Consider the following 12,241-nt stretch of genomic DNA (forward strand, 5'->3'; position numbering starts at 1 on the left):
GTCATGATCCCAGGGTCCTGGGATGGATCCCCGTGGTGTTCAGTCTCATGTCGAGCCCTATGTTGGGCTCCCTGATCAGTGGGGAGTCTGCTTCTCCCTCTCCTCTGTCCCTGCCCCCGTTTGAGCTCTCTCTCACTCTCTCTCAAATAAATAAATAAAATTTTTTTAAAAAAGAGCCAAACTACTATAGGGGACTGGTCATAAAAATGAAGAGCACATGGTCCCTAAGACTTTTTCCTCCAAAACCTTCCTATTGTTCTGCAATTGAAAACTATTTACTCAGACTGGAAAATATCATTGATACCTACTGACCTGCCGTTAGAATGTCCTGCTGGCATTTGGAGGGGCCAATTCACATGATTATGGTGAGCATACAACCCAGTTTGCCTAGGACAGTCTTAATTTATAATATGAGCAGCCCCACACAGCCACAGGCAAAATGCAGTGCAGGACCCAGCATTTCATTACATTCTCCTAGTTAAATAGCCTCACAACAGGCTATTATTAACTTTTACTAACTCTTTTGCTTTCTGTATCTTTACATTTTAACTTAATATTTGAGTGTGAAAGTAAAAGAGATAAATCTTGTAAAAATTTTTTTGATTACAAAGAAGACCTTTGCTTTTATCTTACCAATTAGACTTACAGTGTTATCTATAATGTTTAAAGTTTGCCCACATCCCACCATCCTACTCTCGTTCCTATGCCAGAAAAAACACTACAGTTAGTCTGACATGAAACCATCCACATAACTTCTTGTGTATTATATTTACCTACATACATATGCAGCAGCATAAAAAAAGAATGATCTTTGAATTGAAGAGAGTATTCACATAAATATCACACTGTTGAACCAATAGTTCAATTTCCTTCTTCCACTCAACATTTTCTAAATGGTTATTGTTGAAGTAAAGAAATCAATTAATTTCTGCAGGTTGGCCACATACTTTTTCCAATTTGATGAACTCAACAATACAATCTAACAACTCACTTGTCTACTCATTTTAATTTTTTCTTGGTTAATTTTGGTTCTCTATATGGCCTTAGAATATTGTCATGTCAGGGACACCTGAGTGGCTCAGTCGGTTAAGTGTTTGACACTTGACTTCGGCTCAGATCATGACATCAGGATTGTGAGATGAAGTCCTGTGTCTGGCTCTGTGCTGGGTGTGGGGCCTACTTAAGATTCTCTCTCTTTCTCTCTCCTTCTGCTCCTCCCCTCTTGAATGCTCTCCCTCTCTCTCAAAAAAAAAATTGTCATTTCCTCTAGACGTTCTAATTTTTTTTCCATAAAGTCTGTCATCATCTTTGTACTACTACCTGGTAGCACTACGAGTAATAACAAACTGAAGTCATTTGTGCTTTCTGCTTTCCTCTCAATGACATTTACCAAAGGTTCTTATTACTTTCAAAAGAATAATATTAGATTCACTGATAAAATCTTCTGGGTTTTTGTTTATTTATATTTTATTTTTAATATTTCTGCCTTCTTTTCTCTTTCAGTAATTAATTTCTTCTGAATTAGATGGAGGTATGTTTTATTTTTAGTCTCTTAAAGTTCATTTCATTTGCTTTCGATATTTCATTAGTTTTACCACATATTTAAGTCCTAAATTTTTTGAGTGTACTGCTTTACCCACACCCACAAATTTGGATATGTGATACTCATATACTTGTTCAATGACGAACACCTTATAATACCCATCTGCATTTCCACTTGACACAAACATCATTTAGAGTTGTGTTTTTATTTTCTAGTTGTGTACTTAACTGATTATTAATATCTAATTACATTATATTGGGATCAGGAAATGTATTCTGCAGGAAAACAATTTTTGCTGTTTATTAAGATTTTACTCCAAGGATAAACATAAAAAATTTGGAAAAATATTTTTATTTGTTTAGAAAAAATGTATATTCTCTATTTTGGGAGTAGGAAATTTGTGCAAGTCTCTAGATCAACCCTAGTATTGAGGCTATAATTTTCAATAACCTTAATTTATTTTTAATCTTTTAAGCTGTCTTCTCTGAGTGATGGATATTAAAATTTCCCACTATGTTTATAGATTTTATATTTTTCAAATTGTCTAATAAATTCAAGCAAGTATGTTAGGTGCATAAAGGTGCTATTACATGTTTTTGTTCTTCAAGATGAATTGTTCTTATTATGGGGAAACACTCCCCCATTTTCCTCTGCTTATTCAGTGTTGTAAGGAACATATATGTAACATCTACTATGTGGATTTACCTAGATTTACAGGTTTTTAGATTAATTTGAGCTTCAATTGTTTAAAATAGGTACATTCACTGTGGTTACCGACCTGTCTGTTGTATCTCTTACTGTATCATTTTGTATTTTTATTTTTACTATGCTTTTTGGTTTTTGTTTTTTCTTCTTTTGCACTTTTTTTTTTGCTTGTGTCTTTTTGTTCTTTTTTCCTCTATTGCTTTTACACATGCACTCTACTTTCTTCTAGTTATTAGGAAATTGTTATCACTTGCACTTTTTGTTTATAGCATCTAGCGTTCATCAATATGGTCTCCACTTCAACAGAACAGTAATATGCTATATCTATTTTATTCCTTCTCTCTACTTGCTTTTGTCCTTCTATTTCCCAAATTGACATAGTTTGGAATTTTCACTTCAAATTGTTTTTAGGCATTTTAAAGATTCTGTCCTTAGAATTAACTAGGTTTCCTAATTCATTTTCTCCCCACTAATTTTAGAATTTCACTATTAATTCATTCAATTTTATTTTGCTAGAGTAATCCTTTAGTAATTCTTTCTTTCTGACGATGCTTTACCTTTGAAATCAAGCAATTTTAAGTTTTTATCATAATAATTTGGAATCCATAGGAAGTGACTAGGTTTTTGGTTTTGATAATTTATAAGTTTAATAATCTGCTTTTATTTAGTTATATACTTACCAATACAAGCACAACTTTATAAAATATATTTGGTTCCATACTTCTTTAGAAAGTTGGCTTTGACTACCACTGCCACTCACAATGAACAATTAGGAAATTTTAATACTGCCTATTTTTCTTCCCTCATTTTCTTCTCTATTCACCTGATTTGGGCTGGTTTTATAATTATTCCTACTTCAAGTGTTTATCTTCAAAGTTTCTGAAATTATACTTTGTATTCACTACTCTACCTATTAGTTCAGACATTACCTAAAACTGAAAGTGAAAGTCAGTATTCTTCTATCACCAAAATCCATTCTGACTTTTAAAAGCTCTAATTCTAATTGCATTTGCTCCATATTTTTCCTTAAAGAACTATAGAATCTCATTTGTAAAGCTACCGATGTCAAGGCCTCTACCGTCTGTAGAAAGTGAAGGTGAATTCAATTAAAATTTACTAAGAGATAAGAAGTCCATAAGTATACATGCTACTTAAATTCTGAACCATTTTTTATTCCCAAGCTTTTCAGGGTCTACTAGCTTAAAAAAAAAAAAAAAGTCTTCTCAGAGATAGTCTATAACATCAATCTACTGGCAATTAATTGTATGACATATTAATTCCCCAGTTTTCATAGCAGATAATTCTAGGACAAGGGGGAAGAAAAGCCTAGGATGTGCAAGAATAACTATGTTGCAGAAGTATCTAAAAATAAGACCACCAAAATCACATCTGCTGATTCTATATAGGAAACAAATTATTCTGAACCCCAAATAAATTTTCAAAAAGAAATGTACAATGGAAATCAGACTAAGAATAATAATCCTGAAAAAAACAGTGCAATTATGTAGATTATTGCATTGACACTGAAAAAGTAACAGTTATGGGAAGGGTTGGATTTTAAAATAGCAAAAGATGGGAAAAATTTCAAAAGTAGTATGAAATACAAGGGTTAACAATTATTGCATGTAGGGGGTAAGGGAGATGAAGGAATTAAAATCATTCCACTGCAACCCCTGAAATGGTTCATTATCTTTACTATTTGTCAGTTTACAAGACTGATGCATGCTGGCTATAAAATATTTAAGTGTAACAGAACTATGTAACATAGAAAGAAGTCTCCCATGATCCAAGCCCAAAGTAAAAAAAACCAGATTTTTTTAAAGCATATAGAAACACTTGAACAACATTTTTATATTTGTTTTGTGTTTCTGTTTTTAGGCACTTATAACATTTAATAGTTTGGGATTCCTTTTGACAAAAAGAAGGGCACAGATGGGACACAATTTGTTTAACTTATCCCTTATTAGGCAACAATTTTCTTGTTTCCAATTTTTCACAATTTGCAAATGAGGGTACAATGAATACTCTCAGTGGATATGTCAACATATCTGTATAGAGTTGTGAAGTGTGCCCATAGTTCTCAAAATAATATTGCTAAATCAGAGGGTATAAACAGTTCACATTTTAAGGCATATCACTACATTTCTGTAAAAATCACTAGAATATTAGAGTATTATACACCTATCAAGGGCACTGGCCTTTCCCCCACATTGTCATCAACACTGGAAAAGAAATTAAATATGTTGATTTTAAGAGCTGTTAAAACATTCTATTGGAAACACTTCAACCAATTCCCCCAGGACAGCAAAAGGAAGAGGATTGTACTGAAAATAACAGTATTGATAGGAGAGAGGGGTGTCTGGCTGACTCAGTCAGTGGAGCATATGGTTCTTGATTTCAGGGTTGTGAGTTCGACCCCACAATGGTTGTAGAGATGACTTAAAATATAGTTTTTTAAAGACCTATGTATTTATTTTAGACAGAGAGAGAGTGTGTGTGAGCATGAGTGCACACACATGTGCACAGGGGAGAGAGGCAGAGGGAGAGAGAGAGAGAGAGAGAGAGAGAGAGAGAGAATCTCAAGCAGACTCCCTGCTGAGTTCAAGCCCAATGTGAGGCTCAATCTCATGATCCTGAGATCATGACCTGAGCCGAAATCAAGAGTCAGACACTTAACTGACTGAGCCACCTAGGTGCCCTTAAAAATAAAATCTTAAAAAAGAATAACATTGACAGGAGAGAGACACAAATGCAAATGTGAATCCTAAAATCCTAACTAAGGAAACCGTTAAGGGTTATGATGAAAAGAGTAGTCCACATGGTTTTTAAAATAACCTAAAATGCATGAATTCTTTGCAGTTTTTCTCCAATGTATAGAAGAACTTTGCCTGTGAAATATTGATCAACCAGAAAATAACTGTTTCCAACTCAAATGTAACGTTACAGAAGATGTGATAACAAATTACCTAATGTCAATGACAATAAAAGTTAAAGGCTTCTTCTGAGTTTAGACTCAGTTTTTAACTGCCTTTTTAAACCTGTTCAGTCAGAACCAACTGCGTGCCCTGTATTAATCACATCATTTTAAGCTTTGCTATTTCCTCTGACAGTATCGTCATGTATGATATTACCACTGAAATAAGAACCCTTGTGTTGTTGTTTCTTTCATTTTAATAGAAAGGAGTAATTAGATAGAAATAAAATTCGACTCAACTTACACAGCTAAATTGAAACCACCACTTACCTGAGTCCTTCAAACACTCATTTAATCAAAATGTGTTTTTAATGGTAATAGTTACATGCTTACCAAGACAGCTTAATTAAGAAATACAATGATGAAATTAGAAAGGCACCAAAGGAAGCCATCTGGACACTTAGTCTCTCAACCTATAGACTATCTGTATTCCTTTTATGTTTTTAAAATGCATTTAGGAACAATTTGGTGAGCCAATATAGCAATACCAGATGTACTCTGCAAACTGATTATGAAGCAGATGGTTTTATGATCACACTTGTGTTTTAAAAGGTGTTATTCTATTATGTAAGGTTCACATTTACGACACATGCTTCTTGTTTAGCATTGTGGATGGTGTCATTCTGTCAGAGCATCTCACACATTTCTCTTCTTTTGCATCTGTTCAGTAAATAGGCTGACTGATTCTCATAGCAGGAGGGATAAATTATCCAATTACATTGCTGGGAAGATGGTATATTACACAATCCTTATTCTCTTATTAACATGATGACATCAGTATAACTTCTACTAGAGGCAACCATGGAAAATCAACACAGATGTCTAAAAGCCAAGTCAGGTTGCGTACAGTTTGTGAAGTGACTGATCCATGTAACCTCACAAGATTGGACATGAACATTTTATTCCTTAAATAGTGTCTTTCTGCTATATAGCATATAGTTTTGCTTCAACAAGCTTGAAGGTAAAACACACTCTGAAAATAATTCTATATTATGAGACTATAATCATAATTATTCTAGGCATACTAAACTAATAATAATATTAGCCTCTACTTAGTCATAATAGAAAATAAATGTGACTGCAGTGATAAGCATGCCTTTCTGAAGAAAGCAATTAAGTATTATGCTTTTTGCTCATGCACCAAATTTCAATTTTGTCATTTCTTTAGAACATGATGAAATGTAAGAAAAGCATTTCAAGGAAAGCCTGACTTATCTATAAACTCAGTCTGTGTCCTGACATCCTGGCAATGTTCCCCGCCTGATTTGTTAAGGTAACTTAATTCTGGATTTGAGAGATCCAGTAGGATTTATTCTACTATCTTAATGACTAGATTAGTCCTACTGCGAGGCAAAACCCTCATCTTCTCAACTCAACAAGAATTTATTTGCCACCTACAAAATGCTCCTCTGCCAGCCACCAGGGATACAAATATAAGTGGATCTTGTGCGTGCCCTCAAGGAGGTCACAGTCCAAGGGCAAAGCAGGATGCAAACAATTATTTGTGTGTGTCAAAAAGAATTACCATTATTGTAACAATATTAAACTATAGTTAATGGTGTTCATAATGAGGTATTAAAGACGAATTTTACTGATGTCTATAATTTACATTAAAATACACCTAAAATAAGATGAATTAATAATGGATAGAGGAATGAATAGACAGATAAATAGATACGTTGTATAACAAATATAGTAAAAAGTTAATGATACAATCTGGGTAGTGGGTATACAGGTATTTACTGTAAAGCTATTTTAACCTTTTTATATATTTGAAATGTTTATAATAAAATGTTGTAAAGGAAAAGAAAGCAGGATGCTTACAACTGAAATTATGGAGGAAAGAGGGCAGTTGTTAGTTATGGCTAGTTTATAGTAAGAACATGAGAGAGGTTGGCTGTTTTAGGGTGAGAAATGGGGTAAATAAATGAAAATCAAGGAATTGAGAAACCAAGGCAGGGAACTGGAAGATTCATCTACTTAAGTCTACATAGGTACTGAAATCATCAAAATTTTAAATTTACTGTACCAGAGAAAGTTACAGTTAACCAGTATGTAAATCTTCAAGGAATGAGAAACTGGCCAATAATGAGGGACACAGTCTGATGGCAGAAGCTTCCAGGCTAGAGGCTTTTAGGAAGGAGAGAGAGATAATGTTCTGGATACAACAGAGAGAAATAAGAAGCACACTTTTTCCAATTTCAGGTTTTGGGGCACAAGGATCCACAGGAGAAAAATTAGTCACGACTTGAGAAAGCTACATAAAAAATAGTGCAGTAAGGGTAGAACCGAATCTTGGCTAGAGTACTAAGTTAAAGAAAATATTTAATGAAAAGTTTGAAGGACATTTGATAAGGACAAATCACAACTTCCAGAGAGTGCACTAGCAGAATTTAGAAAATAAAATTGGGAATAGTGATAAAAAACGGAGTCAGATAAGGTTAAACACAAGGTATAGGAGGATGAGAGTCCAGATCCTCTAGTGGGGAATAAAATACACAGTAATAAAAAATGTTATTGTTCTCAGACCAAATGGGGTGATGAAGTTTTGAATGATGGAAGGGGAGAAAGACTTGTGGGTGTCTTGTCAAAGCATGCAGAAAGAGTAGATATTTATCAAGCAGACAGGCGAGGAAGGGATTTCCAAGCAGTGGCAACAGCCTGAGCAAATATTCAGAGGGAAGTAACGAAAGAATGTTTCAGGGATTACAACTAGTTGAACATCTGAGGTGTATAAAATGCAAAGGTGAGAGTTCTAACGGTTGAAGCTGTAGGCAGAGGTAGGGTGTTATAGGCCATGTGGGAAGGATTTAATAGTTATCCTGTTTAAGTACGGGGGAACCACTGAAGAATACGTAACCTTGTCACAAAGATTACTCTGGACAGGGTATGGCCTGAATTGGAGGATGTCACTCTAGAAGTAGAAAGTCCAGCTAAGAGGACTATTCCAACAGCAGGTGACAAATGATTAATGCCTGAGCTACAAATGCAGCATTAGGGATGGCGAAGCATGGATACGAGATGTCAAAGGACCACGGGGCACCTAGGTGGCTCAGACGGTTAGGCATCTATCTGCCTTTGGCTCAGGTCATGATCCAAGCATCCAGGGATCGAGCCCCAAATCGGGCTCTGGCTCAGCCGGGAGTCTGCTTCTCCCTCTGCCTCTGCCTCTCCCCCCCTCTCATGCTCTCTCTCTCTCTGTATCTCTCTGTCTCAAATAAATAAATAAAATCCTTTAAAAAACTGTTTAAAAAAAATAAAAGGACCAAGCTTTAGGGGGAAAAAAAAGGCTACAGCAATTGATGCAAAAAGCAAGATAATGGGAAATATTTGTGACAGACTCAGGTATCTAGGATAATCATGGAGCCAGTCACTACACTGGAAGCAATGGAAACTGGGAGGATTTAGCGGAAGCTGAGAAGCTTTGATCAGGGAAAGTATAATAAATTGCTTTTGTAACATGAGCTTGAATACAAATGTGAATGTGTATAGTCACATTTGGGTTACAGAATCAGAGAATAAGTGAGGATTGTTAAATAACTTTTAGGGTTTTAAATACTGAACTAAAATCTGATCATTCCCTGCCTGTCCACTGCTAGTTCAAGCATTACAATCAAAGAATGAAAATTAATAGGAAAGAAGCATAGAAATCAAGGGAGATTTACACGATTAACATATTTAACATATTTATTATAAGACATTCTCACTTGAAACAAATATTCAAAAAGTTAAAATATGCAAATAGGTAGAAAAATGTAGTTCTGATATATGATCTCAATATTTTTGATTTAGTAATACTTTTAAGAGCCATAACATTTTAATTATGAGCCTATTACTATTGGGCCATGATATGTTATGGAGGCAATAAAATGGGAAGCAAAGTCTTCACTTAGAATAGTTGTAGAGTTGAATGAAACAAAGCTTAATGTTATTCCAATATCTTTGCTTCAGTATAGAAGTTCACATGGTTCCTTTATTCCACAAGCAGTGATAACCCAGTATTTTGGCTATGGTACTAGATCGATGCTATTCTGCAAACCTCAATGCAAAGCCAACGAAAAATGGACTTAAACCCTAGTAAATATATTAAAATATACATGACCATAGGAAACTCTGTTTCTTCAATGAAAAGTTTAGAATCATTTAATAATTCATTTTTTTTGATATCACATTCCAATATGCTTAGGGCATAGATCACTGGATTCATGTAGAAATCACTTCTCATTAAGAATATACATCCGGGGTGCCTGGGTGGCTCAGTGGGCTAAGCATCCAACTCTTGATTTCAACTCAGTTATGATCTCAGGGCCATGAGACAGAGCCCCTGTAGGGTTCCACGCTGGGTGTGGAGCCCGCTTAAGATTCTCTCTCTCCCTCTCCTTCTGCCCCTCTTCCTGCCCCCACTCCTGTACATTCCCTCTCTTTCTTAGATAAATAAATAAACAAACAAACAAACATACGACATTGCAATTGATTCCTACAGGTAAAAATATTATTATGAGGTGTTCTCATGTTAAATATGATAACATGAAAATTTAAAGTTCACTTCCTGAAAACTGGAAAAAAAAAAAAAAGAACCACCCCATTTATCTCAAAACTAAAGGCCATTTCTTTGCTGTGGAAGCTACCTCACAAAAATCTTTATAAGGTAAAATTCATATCTAAAAGTATAAATTTATACTTCTTTTTTGACACAAAATTATTATACATGGGTGATTCACCATTCTTCTAAATTCATAAGCCCATTTTTCCCATTTCTGTTTAAATAACAGTATTCTAGGCTAGATAGACAATGCGAGTATACTGTGAAAATTCTAACCAAAATTGACATTTCTTAAACTACTTCTGTCACTACTTGGATTTGACATACTATAAGGAGTAAGACACATCCAGAATTCTCACATGAAATACAATTTCTTTTCAGCCCTTTTCATGATTTCTAATTATCTAGTTTTGTTCTACCCATTCGACCTTGCTGTTGTGTTTCCATTGATAGAACACTATCTATACTATTGCTCCTTTGGCTTCTATTGCATTTCCAATTTGTGGGGTTGTTTTCCTTTTATGTATTTGATTATTAGTATGTCTTATATTAACGGCTGGACATATGTTAAGTAAGATGTAATCCTCTTTTAGCTATGACCAATATAACAAAACTGAGGCAACCATAAGAATTTTAGCATTTGTATTCTGGTTGTAGCCCTGCATTAGTGCTGCTGAATCTACACGTTGAAAATAAAGAAGCTAGTTTTTTTTTTTTTTTTAAGATTTTATTCATTTATTTGACAGCGATAGAGACAGCCAGAGAGAGAGGGAACACAAGCAGGGGGAGTGGGAGAGGGAGAAGCAGGCTCATAGCAGAGGAGCCTAATGTGGGGCTCGATCCCATAACGCCGGGATCACGCCCTGAGCTGAAGGCAGACGCCCAACTGCTGTGCCACCCAGGCGCCCCAAGAAGCTAGTTTTTAACAGGGCAGGTTGATAATGCTGACAAGCAATTGTTATCCTTCTATCTAGGATTCCTGACAAGAGGTTCTTATTCATGATTGCTTAATTTAAGCGCTATTAGAATTAACAGTCTTTTTATAACCAAATAGCAAAAATGGGAGCAACTCCATTTAAAACTGAGTTCTATTCTGATAAAGATACACACAGCATCCAAACCAACATATAATCCAACATAATCAACCACCTCCCCCAAATCTGAAACATCACCACAGAATAAATTAAGGACCGAGCACTTCAGCAATTTTAAGAATTTCTTCCTTCCACATTTTTCTGCTCAGGTATTATGTAAATGGCTCAATGAAAATGACCTTTGGATTCTCCAACTCTTTTAAAGCAATTATCTTAGACCCTTTGACTTTACCATTGATCTTGACCTCTCTTCATTCCACAGCCTACAGAGTCCCTAACATTCTTTCCTTTTCCTCCAGTTTTCAGCCCAATAATCACTTCTGGAACTTAGTAACAGAACTTGGTTCTCCTGTTTTTCACTTTTGCCCTATCCTGAAATACAACTGGTTCTCCCTCTCTTGACTCTTTTTATACAATTTACTCTGGGGATGCAATATGTCTGATGACAATGTAGCTTAACTGCACTCTCCCCCAGCAACCCAAGTGGTTTGTGAATCTCCACCTTAAGATAATCCATACCCCTTTGCCTACCCTACTTTTTTTTCCTTATGACTCTCATTCCTGTTGCTTTTTCTCCTAGAAAAAAAGAAAACTACTAAGGAGCAGTAACATTTCAATTTGTCTGAAATACATCTAGGAAAAGAGGAAGAAAGTAGCTGAGTAGCTTATATGTACCTTCTTATGTAACATGATTTACCCTTACTCATTCTCTGACCAACTGGTTAACAGAGTAGGATTAAGAACCCAGTGAGGCAGATAATTTTTTCCAAAGTTGGTGCTTATTTTCTAAAAAAGTATTAAAACAAACAAAAACCCCATAAAACTTCTTAGTCAATTTTTTGATTATGCTAGCAAACAAATTCCTTTTTAAAACTGATAAAGGCTATCAAGTATTTATCCCGTCTCTTCTACATGACAATACCCTAACATACCCAAATAGTTGAGAAAATTTCTCTTTATAGAAGTAGGATACCACCTAAATAAATAATAAATAATGCAATTAAAATATCACCATTTTGGAACCACTAAGAAATAAAGCTAGACAATGATCAAAACAGATACTAATGTCACAGAGGAATCAAATATTCATGTCTTCTCATGGAAATACACAATATTACTAAAGAAGTGTTTTTATTTACGAAGAGTCAGAGTCCTTTTAGCCTCCAGATCTAAGTCATAAGAAACATAGGTGTTCGAGGACAAATTAAATGACACCATGGTATTTAGCAATAATTTCAGTTCTTAATACAATAAAATAATTTTGAAACTCAAATACTCATAACATAAAATATATCTTGTTGTTCAGAAAAAGTACAATTAATACGGACACTGAGAAAATTAAAAAAAAAAAAAAAAGCAGCAAGGATGTTCATCTCCCAGCC

The 12,241-nt window shown here is 34.8% G+C and overlaps 1 long non-coding RNA gene across 1 annotated transcript in view; it reads right to left on the reverse strand.

Annotated features, from left to right (window-relative positions):
• LOC130542743 (uncharacterized) overlaps window positions 1-12,241 on the reverse strand; it is a 156,231-nt gene that overhangs the window by 128,807 nt on the left and 15,183 nt on the right. The window lies entirely within an intron of this gene.

Source organism: Ursus arctos, unplaced genomic scaffold, assembly GCF_023065955.2.
Source record: "Ursus arctos isolate Adak ecotype North America unplaced genomic scaffold, UrsArc2.0 scaffold_5, whole genome shotgun sequence".
In the NCBI taxonomy this organism is placed as follows: Eukaryota; Metazoa; Chordata; class Mammalia; order Carnivora; family Ursidae; genus Ursus; species Ursus arctos.